This window comes from Callithrix jacchus, chromosome 18 (assembly GCF_049354715.1).
Source record: "Callithrix jacchus isolate 240 chromosome 18, calJac240_pri, whole genome shotgun sequence".
NCBI lineage: Eukaryota > Metazoa > Chordata > Mammalia > Primates > Cebidae > Callithrix > Callithrix jacchus.
The window spans coordinates 49,244,634-49,255,561 of NC_133519.1; positions in this window are offsets into that span (position 1 = coordinate 49,244,634).

Consider the following 10,928-nt stretch of genomic DNA (forward strand, 5'->3'; position numbering starts at 1 on the left):
AGGGTCCTTAAGGACATTTTCCTACAAGGGAAGGTGGGTTAGGGGAGAGGAGGCCCGGGTCCTGAGGGTCCTTAAGGACATTTTCCTACAAGGGAAGGTGGGTTAGGGGAGACGAGGCCCGGGTCCTGAGGGTCCTTAAGGACATTTTCCTACAAGGGAAGGTGGGTTAGGGGAGAGGAGGCCCGGGTCCTGAGGGTCCTTAAGGACATTTTCCTACAAGGGAAGGTGGGTTAGGGGAGAGGAGGCCCGGGTCCTGAGGGTCCTTAAGGACATTTTCCTACAAGGGAAGGTGGGTTAGGGGAGACGAGGCCCGGGTCCTGAGGGTCCTTAAGGACATTTTCCTACAAGGGAAGGTGGGTTAGGGGAGAGGAGGCCCGGGTCCTGAGGGTCCTTAAGGGCATTTTCCTACAAGGGAAGGTGGGTTAGGGGAGACGAGGCCCGGGTCCTGAGGGTCCTTAAGGGCATTTTCCTACAAGGGAAGGTGGGTTAGGGGAGAGGAGGCCCGGGTCCTGAGGGTCCTTAAGGGCATTTTCCTACAAGGGAAGGTGGGTTAGGGGAGAGGAGACCCGGGTCCTGAGGGTCCTTAAGGACATTTTCCTACAAGGGAAGGTGGGTTAGGGGAGAGGAGACCGGGGTCCTGAGGGTCCTTAAGGACATTTTCCTACAAGGGAAGGTGGGTTAGGGGAGAGGAGGCCCGGGTCCTGAGGTTCCTTAAGGACATTTTCCTACAAGGGAAGGTGGGTTAGGGGAGAGGAGACCCGGGTCCTGAGGGTCCTTAAGGGCACTTTCCTGCAAGGGAAGGTGGGTTAGGGGAGAGGAGGCCCGGGTCCTGAGGGTCCTTAAGGACATTTTCCTACAAGGGAAGGTGGGTTAGGGGAGAGGAGGCCGGGTCCTGAGGGTCCTTAAGGACATTTTCCTACAAGGGAAGGTGGGTTAGGGGAGACGAGGCCCGGGTCCTGAGGGTCCTTAAGGACATTTTCCTACAAGGGAAGGTGGGTTAGGGGAGAGGAGGCCCGGGTCCTGAGGGTCCTTAAGGACATTTTCCTACAAGGGAAGGTGGGTTAGGGGAGAGGAGGCCCGGGTCCTGAGGGTCCTTAAGGACATTTTCCTACAAGGGAAGGTGGGTTAGGGGAGAGGAGGCCCGGGTCCTGAGGGTCCTTAAGGGCATTTTCCTACAAGGGAAGGTGGGTTAGGGGAGACGAGGCCCGGGTCCTGAGGGTCCTTAAGGACATTTTCCCACAAGGGAAGGTGGGTTAGGGGAGAGGAGGCCCGGGTCCTGAGGGTCCTTAAGGACATTTTCCTACAAGGGAAGGTGGGTTAGGGGAGAGGAGGCCCGGGTCCTGAGGGTCCTTAAGGGCACTTTCCTGCAAGGGAAGGTGGGTTAGGGGAGAGGAGGCCGGGTCCTGAGGGTCCTTAAGGACATTTTCCTGCAAGGGAAGGTGGGTTAGGGGAGAGGAGGCCGGGTCCTGAGGGTCCTTAAGGACATTTTCCTACAAGGGAAGGTGGGTTAGGGGAGAGGAGACCCGGGTCCTGAGGGTCCTTAAGGACATTTTCCTACAAGGGAAGGTGGGTTAGGGGAGAGGAGGCCCGGGTCCTGAGGGTCCTTAAGGACATTTTCCTACAAGGGAAGGTGGGTTAGGGGAGAGGAGACCCGGGTCCTGAGGGTCCTTAAGGACATTTTCCTACAAGGGAAGGTGGGTTAGGGGAGAGGAGGCCCGGGTCCTGAGGGTCCTTAAGGGCATTTTCCTACAAGGGAAGGTGGGTTAGGGGAGACGAGGCCCGGGTCCTGAGGGTCCTTAAGGGCATTTTCCTACAAGGGAAGGTGGGTTAGGGGAGAGGAGACCCGGGTCCTGAGGGTCCTTAAGGACATTTTCCTACAAGGGAAGGTGGGTTAGGGGAGAGGAGGCCCGGGTCCTGAGGGTCCTTAAGGGCACTTTCCTACAAGGGAAGGTGGGTTAGGGGAGAGGAGGCCCGGGTCCTGAGGGTCCTTAAGGACATTTTCCTACAAGGGAAGGTGGGTTAGGGGAGAGGAGGCCCGGGTCCTGAGGGTCCTTAAGGGCACTTTCCTACAAGGGAAGACGGGTTAGGGGAGAGGAGGCCCGGGTCCTGAGGGTCCTTAAGGGCACTTTCCTACAAGGGAAGGTGGGTTAGGGGAGAGGAGGCCGGGTCCTGAGGGTCCTTAAGGACATTTTCCTACAAGGGAAGATGGGTCCTGAGGGTCCTTAAGGACATTTTCCTACAAGGGAAGATGGGTCCTGAGGGTCCTTAAGGACATTTTCCTACAAGGGAAGACGGGTTAAGGGAGAGGAGGCCCGGGTCCTGAGGGTCCTTAAGGGCATTTTCCTACAAGGGAAGGTGGGTTAGGGGAGAGGAGACCCGGGTCCTGAGGGTATTGTCCCGGCCTCGGCCATGTGGCCTGCCTTCTTTGAGCTGTGAGCTCTAACGGCCCCTCCGTAGAAGTTTACCCTTCTGGGGCCGGTTTATTATCCGGCCTGTGTAAATTGGACTTTTGCTGGGAAGTATTGGCACCCACCTCCTGAGCCTCAGTGGCCTTGTTGGGGCTCATTGGTACGTGACAACCCACCTACCCAATAGCCCCTCTCGATCCACACCTCTGTGGGAGTCACTGGAGCTCATGCAGGCAGTGAGGGGGTCCCGTGACCTCGTAGGTCATGACTGGAATCCAGCACATGGGAGGACGCATCTTGGGCACATGAAATTTCGGGGTACTGACTGAAAGACGTTTCATTTCAGTACCCACTTTACCTGGGGGACACCTCAGGTCAAAGTGGCTGTAATTTCTTTAACTGGGGTGCGGGCATCCCTTGTGTTCGATTTCTGATGGGTGCTTCTATTCCCAAGCTCAAGCCTCCATTAAAGTGTATACTGGAAAACTGGGACCAATTCAGCAGAGTCTTTAAGAAAGAAGTGGCTTTCTTTTCCCTGCCAAACAGCATGGCCAGATTACCCTCTGCCGAGTGGAAAATCTGGCCCCCAAAGGGAAGGGAAGAAAACCCCACAGCTTCCCTGGAGCAATTGCAGGAGGCCTAAGGAAGTACACCGCCCTGTCACCAGACTCCATAGAGGGTCAGTTAATACTAAAGGACAAGTTTATTACTTAGCCCCAGGTATCAGGAAGAAGCTCCAGAAACTGGCCTTGGGGCCGACGCAGAGTCTAGAATCATTACTGAACCAGGCAACCTCCGTGTTTTATAATGGAGGCCAGGAGGGACAGGCTGAAAGGAACGGGAGAGCTCAGCCTCCGTCATGGCTTTCAGGCAAGCAGACCCAGGGGCTCACATGAGGGAAGGGCTTGGGGTAGCTGCCAGCCTGGCAGAACTTGTTATCAGAGCGGTCTGAAGGGACATTTTATAAGAAATTGTCCGCAGAGGAATGGACCACCATCTCCTCCATGCCCGCTGTGCCAAGGGAATCACTGGAGAGCACACTGTCCCAGGGGATGAAGGTCCCCAGGGCCTGAGGGGTCTGACCAGATGACCCAATGGCAGGACTGAGGATTCCTGGAGCAAGTGCCACCATGAGCCGTCACCGTCACAGAGCCTGGGTAAAGTTGGCCACAGAGGTCCAGGAAGTTAATCTCTTAGACACCACATGGCCTTCTCAGTTTCTCTCCTGCCCTGGAGACTTGGTGCTTGTTAATTCTCTCCCCTCAGACTCCCCCTCTCTAGGCCCATCCTGGGAAGGACCGTTTTCGGTCATTCTGTGCACTCCAACGGCAGTTAAGGTGGTGGAAATAGACTCGTGGATTCATCACACTCGGCTGAAGCCTTGGACACCTCCTGAGGAAAGTCACAGACCCTCTGCCCTGCAGCCTGCAGTTCCAGGAGACCCCTTCATCCACCTGCGAGCCATTAGATCTACATCTGCTTTTCCAACAAGATCCTCAGGGAAGCAGCCACTCGTAAGTCTAATTTATATCCTGGCATTGACAGGACTGTAACCCTCAACTTTGCTCTCTCTCAGACTCCGATTATCCTTTTCACAGTGGGAAGGGAAGCTGCCTCTTCCTAGGAAAAGTACTGCTGTTTCGTAAACTAGTTAAGTGTTGTTTTCAGCCTAGAACTCAGGAATCAAACACGGGGCTGAAGACCTTCAAGGCCCAGTATTGTGAAGCTTGTTTAACAACGGACTGTCCTGGCTCTGCTCTCCCAGGCTCCTTTATAACCATTCTGTATTTGCTGGCCTCTGGGCCTCTCATCTTTAACCACCTGTCACATCCGTTTCTCATGGAACCATAAGGTCACAAAATCCTGCCACTGCAAGCCCAGGTGTCCTTGGCTCGTGGGCTCTATCGTGGACCTCAGGATCAACCTGCACCCCTGAAAGGCTCCCCTCTGGAGGAAGCCTCAACTGCAGGGCCCCTTCTACGCCCCATTTCAGCAGGAAGTAGTTAAAGAGAATCCACGCCCGTGTTCCAAGTTGGGTTTTCCTGTTGAGAGGCAGGGAATGAGGGAAGCTGTTCTCTTTCTGGGTCCACAGGGGGCGTAGTTTTAAGGGCAAGAACTTCCCAGCGCCATGCCCCCCTCCCATCTCTCTCCATCTGGGAGATTTAACAGTTTATGTTTAAATTTTGTGGGCACAGGAAGAAACTAAGAGTCAGTCACTCCAGTGGAAGTTCTGAGGAACTCCTTTCATTGGCCTGGGGTCTTGGAGAAGGCGGGGGTTCCTCCCAGGTTAGAAGCCCCCTTCTTCCACACCCCTTCGGACTCCATGTTTGGGTCCCTCCCAGGAACACCCCCTTGGTGGAAGCCATCTTTCTCTCTCCTGGATTTCCCCTCTGGAGTCCCCTCCCACACTCTCTCGTGGAAGCCTGTCTTCCCCCCTAAACTCCATCTCTCTATTCCCTTCCACTCAGTGTGGAAGCTGCTTTCCTCTCCTGGGTTCCATCTTTCTGGATTCTCTCACTCGGTGAGAGTCAGCTGTTTCTTTCTCTCTCCTTCTCCTGTTTCTCTCTCTAAATAAATCACTTTCTACAAGCACTTTTGAGTCCGGCATTTACTGCGCGCTGCGCCCTGCGCCGTGGTCCCCTCTCTCATTCTTGAGAGGGCAGGAGACCAAGAACCTGGAGAAACATCCTCTCAGGGGAGCTGAGGGCACCCCGAACCCCAATATTACAAAAGGTACCATAGTAATGAAACATATTAAGAGGAAAATCTGTGGGGATGGAGTAGGGTGAAGGTCTACTTCCTTTCTCTGTAATTCTAAAGTGCTCTAAATAATAAAGTCTGTTAATACTTTAGATAGCTATTGAAATAATATGCTTACTTGGTTAGATATATCCCGTATGTTGTCAGAGTTAGCGTAAGTCATTGCCAGAATTCCAGACAGACTGCACAGCTCATCTCCTGGCCGTCTTTGTTTCTTCGGTCATTTTGTGCCTCTTCTTGAACAACACTGGTCTTGCCTTTATTAAACAAATGAAGCGTGTTTCTCTTTGTAGCCTTTGCTTCCGCCACAACTGCTACCTGGAATACTCTTGCATTTTTTGCTTGCATGGCTTTCTTCTTTTACGCTAATGCAAGATGCCATTTCATTAGAGAAAATTTCTTTTATTTTGTATTTTTTATTATTTTTTGTTTGAGACGGAGTTTCGCTCTTGTTACCCAGGCTAGAGTGCAATGGCGCGATCTCGGCTCACCGCAACCTCCGCCTCCTGGGTTCAGGCAATTCTCCTGCCTCAGCCTCCTGAGTAGCTGGGATTACAGGCACACACCACCGTGCCCAGCTAATTTTTTGTATTTTTAGTAGAGACGGGGTTTCACCATGTTGACCAGGATGGTCTCGATCTCTTGACCTCGTGATCCACCCGCCTCGGCCTCCCAAAGTGCTGGAATTACAGGTGTGAGCCACCGCGCCCGGCCGAGAATTTCTTTTATTTAAAAGAACATCCAGTGTCGCTCTATGCCCCCTCTGCTGCCCACCTCTTTTAAAAACTTAGATGTGTTTTATATTTCATATTGATGTGTGATTGTTGTCTATTTTCATGAGTATTTAAGTTTCATGAAAGAAAGGACTTTGTATTGTTCAATGCTGTATCCAAACTTAACAGAGTAATTACCGTCATTTAGTAGGTTTTCCCCAAATAGTTGTAGAATGAGCAATTGAAGGACTTACAAGGAGCCATTTTTAAATATTTTGAGAACTTCTATAGATGTAAAAAAGTTAGAAGTAAAAAATTCCTATTTACCCATGACCAAGTTTTAAGCATTATCAACACTTCGAAGAGACTCACCAAATACACTGCATGCATATATATATATATATATATATATATATATATATATATATAATGTGAATGGCAGTTCATTTTGTCAAAATCTTTTGAGTAAATGGTTTGCACAGCTGACAAAAATGTCATTTTTGCACCCACTGCATTATTAAAACAAATTCATATAAACAAAATAACGTGTATCATTATAAAACACTGTATGTGAGTATATTAAAGAATCGTTCCATACGCCCAGGTCAACAACAAATAATACAGCAGATTGAACACACAGTTCAGAAATATTTATCCTGACTTGCTGCTCTTTGTTTCATACAATTATTTCTTTTCCACCTTCAGGGAAGCACTTTTATCTTTATCTTTTCCATTTCTCGTATCTCTGTGGCTTCCTCTTCAAAGGCCTCCTGGGACCTGCCTCACTGGGACCCTTTCTGCCTAAACAGTTTGACGTTTTATACCCAGCCTTTTCAGTTTATCTTATCAACTAAGCAATGCCTCACTGAAAAACTTTCATAATTTTTTCATAGAGGTTCTGTCAATTTTCTATACTCATACCATTTCATGTTTTAATGAATTCACTCAGCTTTCAAATATATTCCACAGAAAGAATATGTAAACTATTAATTTCCACCTATGTGGTTGTGAAAATGTTTCAAGAATTAACTTGCCTACAACAGTGCCTTGTATTTGTTTAAAAAGTTACGTTGAATGACTATATATTTTTGTCAGACATTCCATCTTTATGTATAATGCAAAGGACTCAGAGTTATCTCTAATAATTGTTCACTTTAGCCAGCAAATGTCCATTGAATTTCTATTTTGTGTCAGGCATTCTTCTAACACAATAGAGATATAATGGTGACACATCGGAGATATAATGGTGAATGGGAAAAAAAATGAAGTTCTAGCCTCATATCATCGTACATTTCAGTGGTGTACTACTACTAAGTAATTTTACTAGTTAAAATAATCAGCCTCATCAGCCTGCCATCTTACCTGACGGGTTAGCCACATACTTCTTAGGATATTTTGTTTGGCCATTTAAATGGGAAGGAAGGAAGAAGAGGATAAGAGAAACGTGTTTTCTCCTCTTCACATGTCAAAGTAGCTGTTATGTAGATTTTCCAAATTTTGCTTCAGTGAAGGAATAGAATTCGAAAACCCACCCCAGACCATTTTCTTTAGTCTAAAACAAACCAATTAGGCTGGAATTCAGGACTTTAGGTTTGAATTTAAAAGAACCAATGAAAGCCATAGAGGTTCTAGTCATTGCAGTAAAGCAAGAAAAAAATACAGAGTAGAAAGCAGGATAGAGCATTTCTAGATGTTCTGTCTAACTTTACTGACGCATGTATGTTTACACCAACACCATTGTCTTTATTGCTATGCTTTTATAATGAGGGGAAATCAAGTGGTAAAAGTTTTCCAAATGTGTTCTTTTAAGAATTGTTTGGTCTATGTCCTTTGTGTTTTCATATAAATTTTAGAACCAATATATACTTTTAACAAATCAACAGGGAAAATATTTGAACATATACTTCAAATATTATAAAAACAAAATATGAATGACCAATAAGCATGTTAAAATAACTTCAAGAATGTTATTCATAAAGGAAATGTAAATTTAAATCACGATGTGACATCACTACTCATCACATTATTTAATTTTTTAAAAAAAGATAACCCTTGAGTTTTTGATGAGAATGTATATCAACTGGCATACTCATACTTTGCTGGTGGGAATGCAACATAGTACAACTATTTTGTGAATGTGTATTGGTTTCTTACATACTTAACAAACAGATTCTGATGATATGATCTCTAGGTATGTACATAAGAAACATAAAAACATATACCCAAACAAAGACCTTACAAAAATATTCACAGCAGCTTTATAGTAAATTAAAACTAGAAGCCAAGTGTGGTGCACACCTGTAGTTCCAGCTACTAGGGAGGCTGAGGCAGGAGCATTGCTTGAGCCCAGGAGATCCAGACTGCAATGAGCAATGATCCTATCATTGTGCCTCTGCTCACCTGCCTGGGTAGCAGAGGGGAATCCTATCTCTAAATAAAAATAAAAATAAATGAGAAGAAAACAAATTCTCCATCAAGAGGAGAATGGACAAATTCTGTTGTGTACTACTACTCAGCAATAGAAACAACAAACTATGATTCTTATGACAACCAGGATGAATCTCAAACAGCTTGTTCTCAGCAAATGTTCCAGGCTTAAAAGAATGCAGAGTGTGTGCACGTATAAACTCACAGACACTATAGGTTAATCTTATTTTTACAATGTTAACCACATCTTAATTTACTTATATGTATATGTATTTATCTTCAGTGACAATTTTATGTGTTTTACAAGGTTAGTTTTCCCAAATAAGATTATAATTTCCAAGTTATACTCTGAAAAAAAAAATTAAACACAACCTATTTTTAGCTCTCACGTTAGTACTAAAATTAAGCATTCTAGTTAAGAATGACTACCTTTTTGTGTCCTGCATACAATTGTCATTTGGACACTTTTCTGTGTCTATAGTTGTGCTGAATCAAGCTCTGACAATGAGCCCCTTCTTGAGCAAAATTTGGTAATGAAATTCCAATCTCAGTCTAGCTGGTTTGGGTAGCATTGTACTTCCTGGTTCCACTTTCTTTTTAATTCCTAGAAACATATCTATCCCTGTCTTCCTTTTTTGTCAAATGCCCTGGGTGGATTTCTGGTACTTGTAACTAAGCAGTCTCAATCACTACAGCTCAAGCGAATGGTGGTAATGAGGCTACTCAAAGAACAATATTCCAGAAACATTCAGGTGGTTGTGTTATGGCCTAGGTGAGTAACAATTAGTATACTCAGCATGAAGGCCAAATTCATGTATATAGAGTGATACTGGCAATCCAAGAACATGTTATTTACATAGTTTTCGGTATACGGTGATTATTAAAATTCTTTTTTATAAACTTATAAATTTGTACATTTTTAATTAGTATGGAATTCATATATTTATCTCCTTCACATTTTGGCTTATTCATTTATCTTTTTATATGCTTTAAGGTAAATGTGACCTCAGTTGTTTCTGGGTGTAATAAGAAACCACTGTGCATGAGTAAGTTTGAGAATTAATCCCTGACAATGTTTACAATAAACTTTGTGTGAACTTGTGTTAGCTTTCTGGTGTTATTCTTCTCCAAAAATATTTGTTTTATTCCAACCTGAATAGCAAGGTCTTAGTAAAATCCTCATGGTTTTGTGATAGGTAGTTGGAGTGTATGTGTCTCTGATCTTGTTTGTTCTTTATATACACTAAGGTATAAAAATGCATTACTGTATAGCGGAAGGATTTATGACCGAAATAAGTTGAGCTTGGTTCAAATTCCCACACTGGGAATATTAGCAAATGAGAAATATAAATCAAAACAATTTCATAAAGTTTTTAAGCTATTAGTGTAAATCACACCTTGCTCACAAAATAAAGACAGCTTAAAAACATGAAATAATGTATAGAAAAAATACCATAAATTAGAAATAGGTGAGAAAGAAAAAAAGTCAGATTAAACAGTCAAATACAAAACAGATATACATATTCATATTATGAAGTACTTTATACTGTTTATTAGGGGAATCTACAATTTGGTTTGAAAATCTCTGATTTTCATCTGTCAGCTAAGAAGAAAATCTTCATTTGATACACAATTCACAGTGGCTTTACAATGAATCTCAAACCATGTTTCCAAGGGAAGACACAATTGTTTCCAAATTCTGACACTTTAAAACAACTTGTTAATTAAAGGCTACAACAAAGAACATTGAGGCCGGGCATGGTGGCTCATGATAGTAATCCCAGCACTTGGGGAGGCCGAAGTGGGCAGATAATGAGGTCAAGAGATCGAGATCATCCTGGCCAACATGGTGAAGCCCCATGTCTACCAAAAATACAAAAATTACCTGGGTGTGGTGCCGCGTACCTGTAGTCTCAGCTACTTGGGAGGCTGAGGCAAGAGAATCGCCTGAACCCGGGAGGCGGAAATTGCTGTGAGCCAAGATTGTGCCACTGCACTCCAGCCTGGCGACAGAGAGAGACGCCGTCTCAAAAACATAAAATACAAAACAAAAACAGAAAACACTGAATAGAGTAGAATGACATTATCCCTACACAAACAATCTTAATGTTCCTTAGGAGGCTGTTTTTTAACATTTTCCTCAATGTTTTTTCACCAAAGAACACTGCACTCCTAGCAAGTATATCCTAGGGGCGAGGGTGGAATACCTATCCCTCAATCTGTGTTTTATATTAAAAGACAAATTAAAGATGAAACATATAAAAAGAAATATAAAGGTGATTTACTCAAAAGATATTAGATAGTGCTGATGCTGACAACGTGGTCCCTGATCAGTAAGAACTCAGCACTCATGCATTCTGTAATGCTCATGCAAGCGTATGACACTTGCTTAACTGTGAATGTGAGCTACACACCACATTCTCCATGGAACTTTATGGAGCAATCATCGGGGGAACTGGCCTAAGTAGGTATTTCAAAGCAAATAAAGGAACTTAATTTTCACTAGTGCCAAGCCTATAACTTATGAAGACCTAGAAATCACTTGACTTGGAAAAAATAATGTGGTCTCCGATGGGGGTGAGGGGAGTAGTGGAGGGGAGAGCCCAGTGAAGCTTCTAGT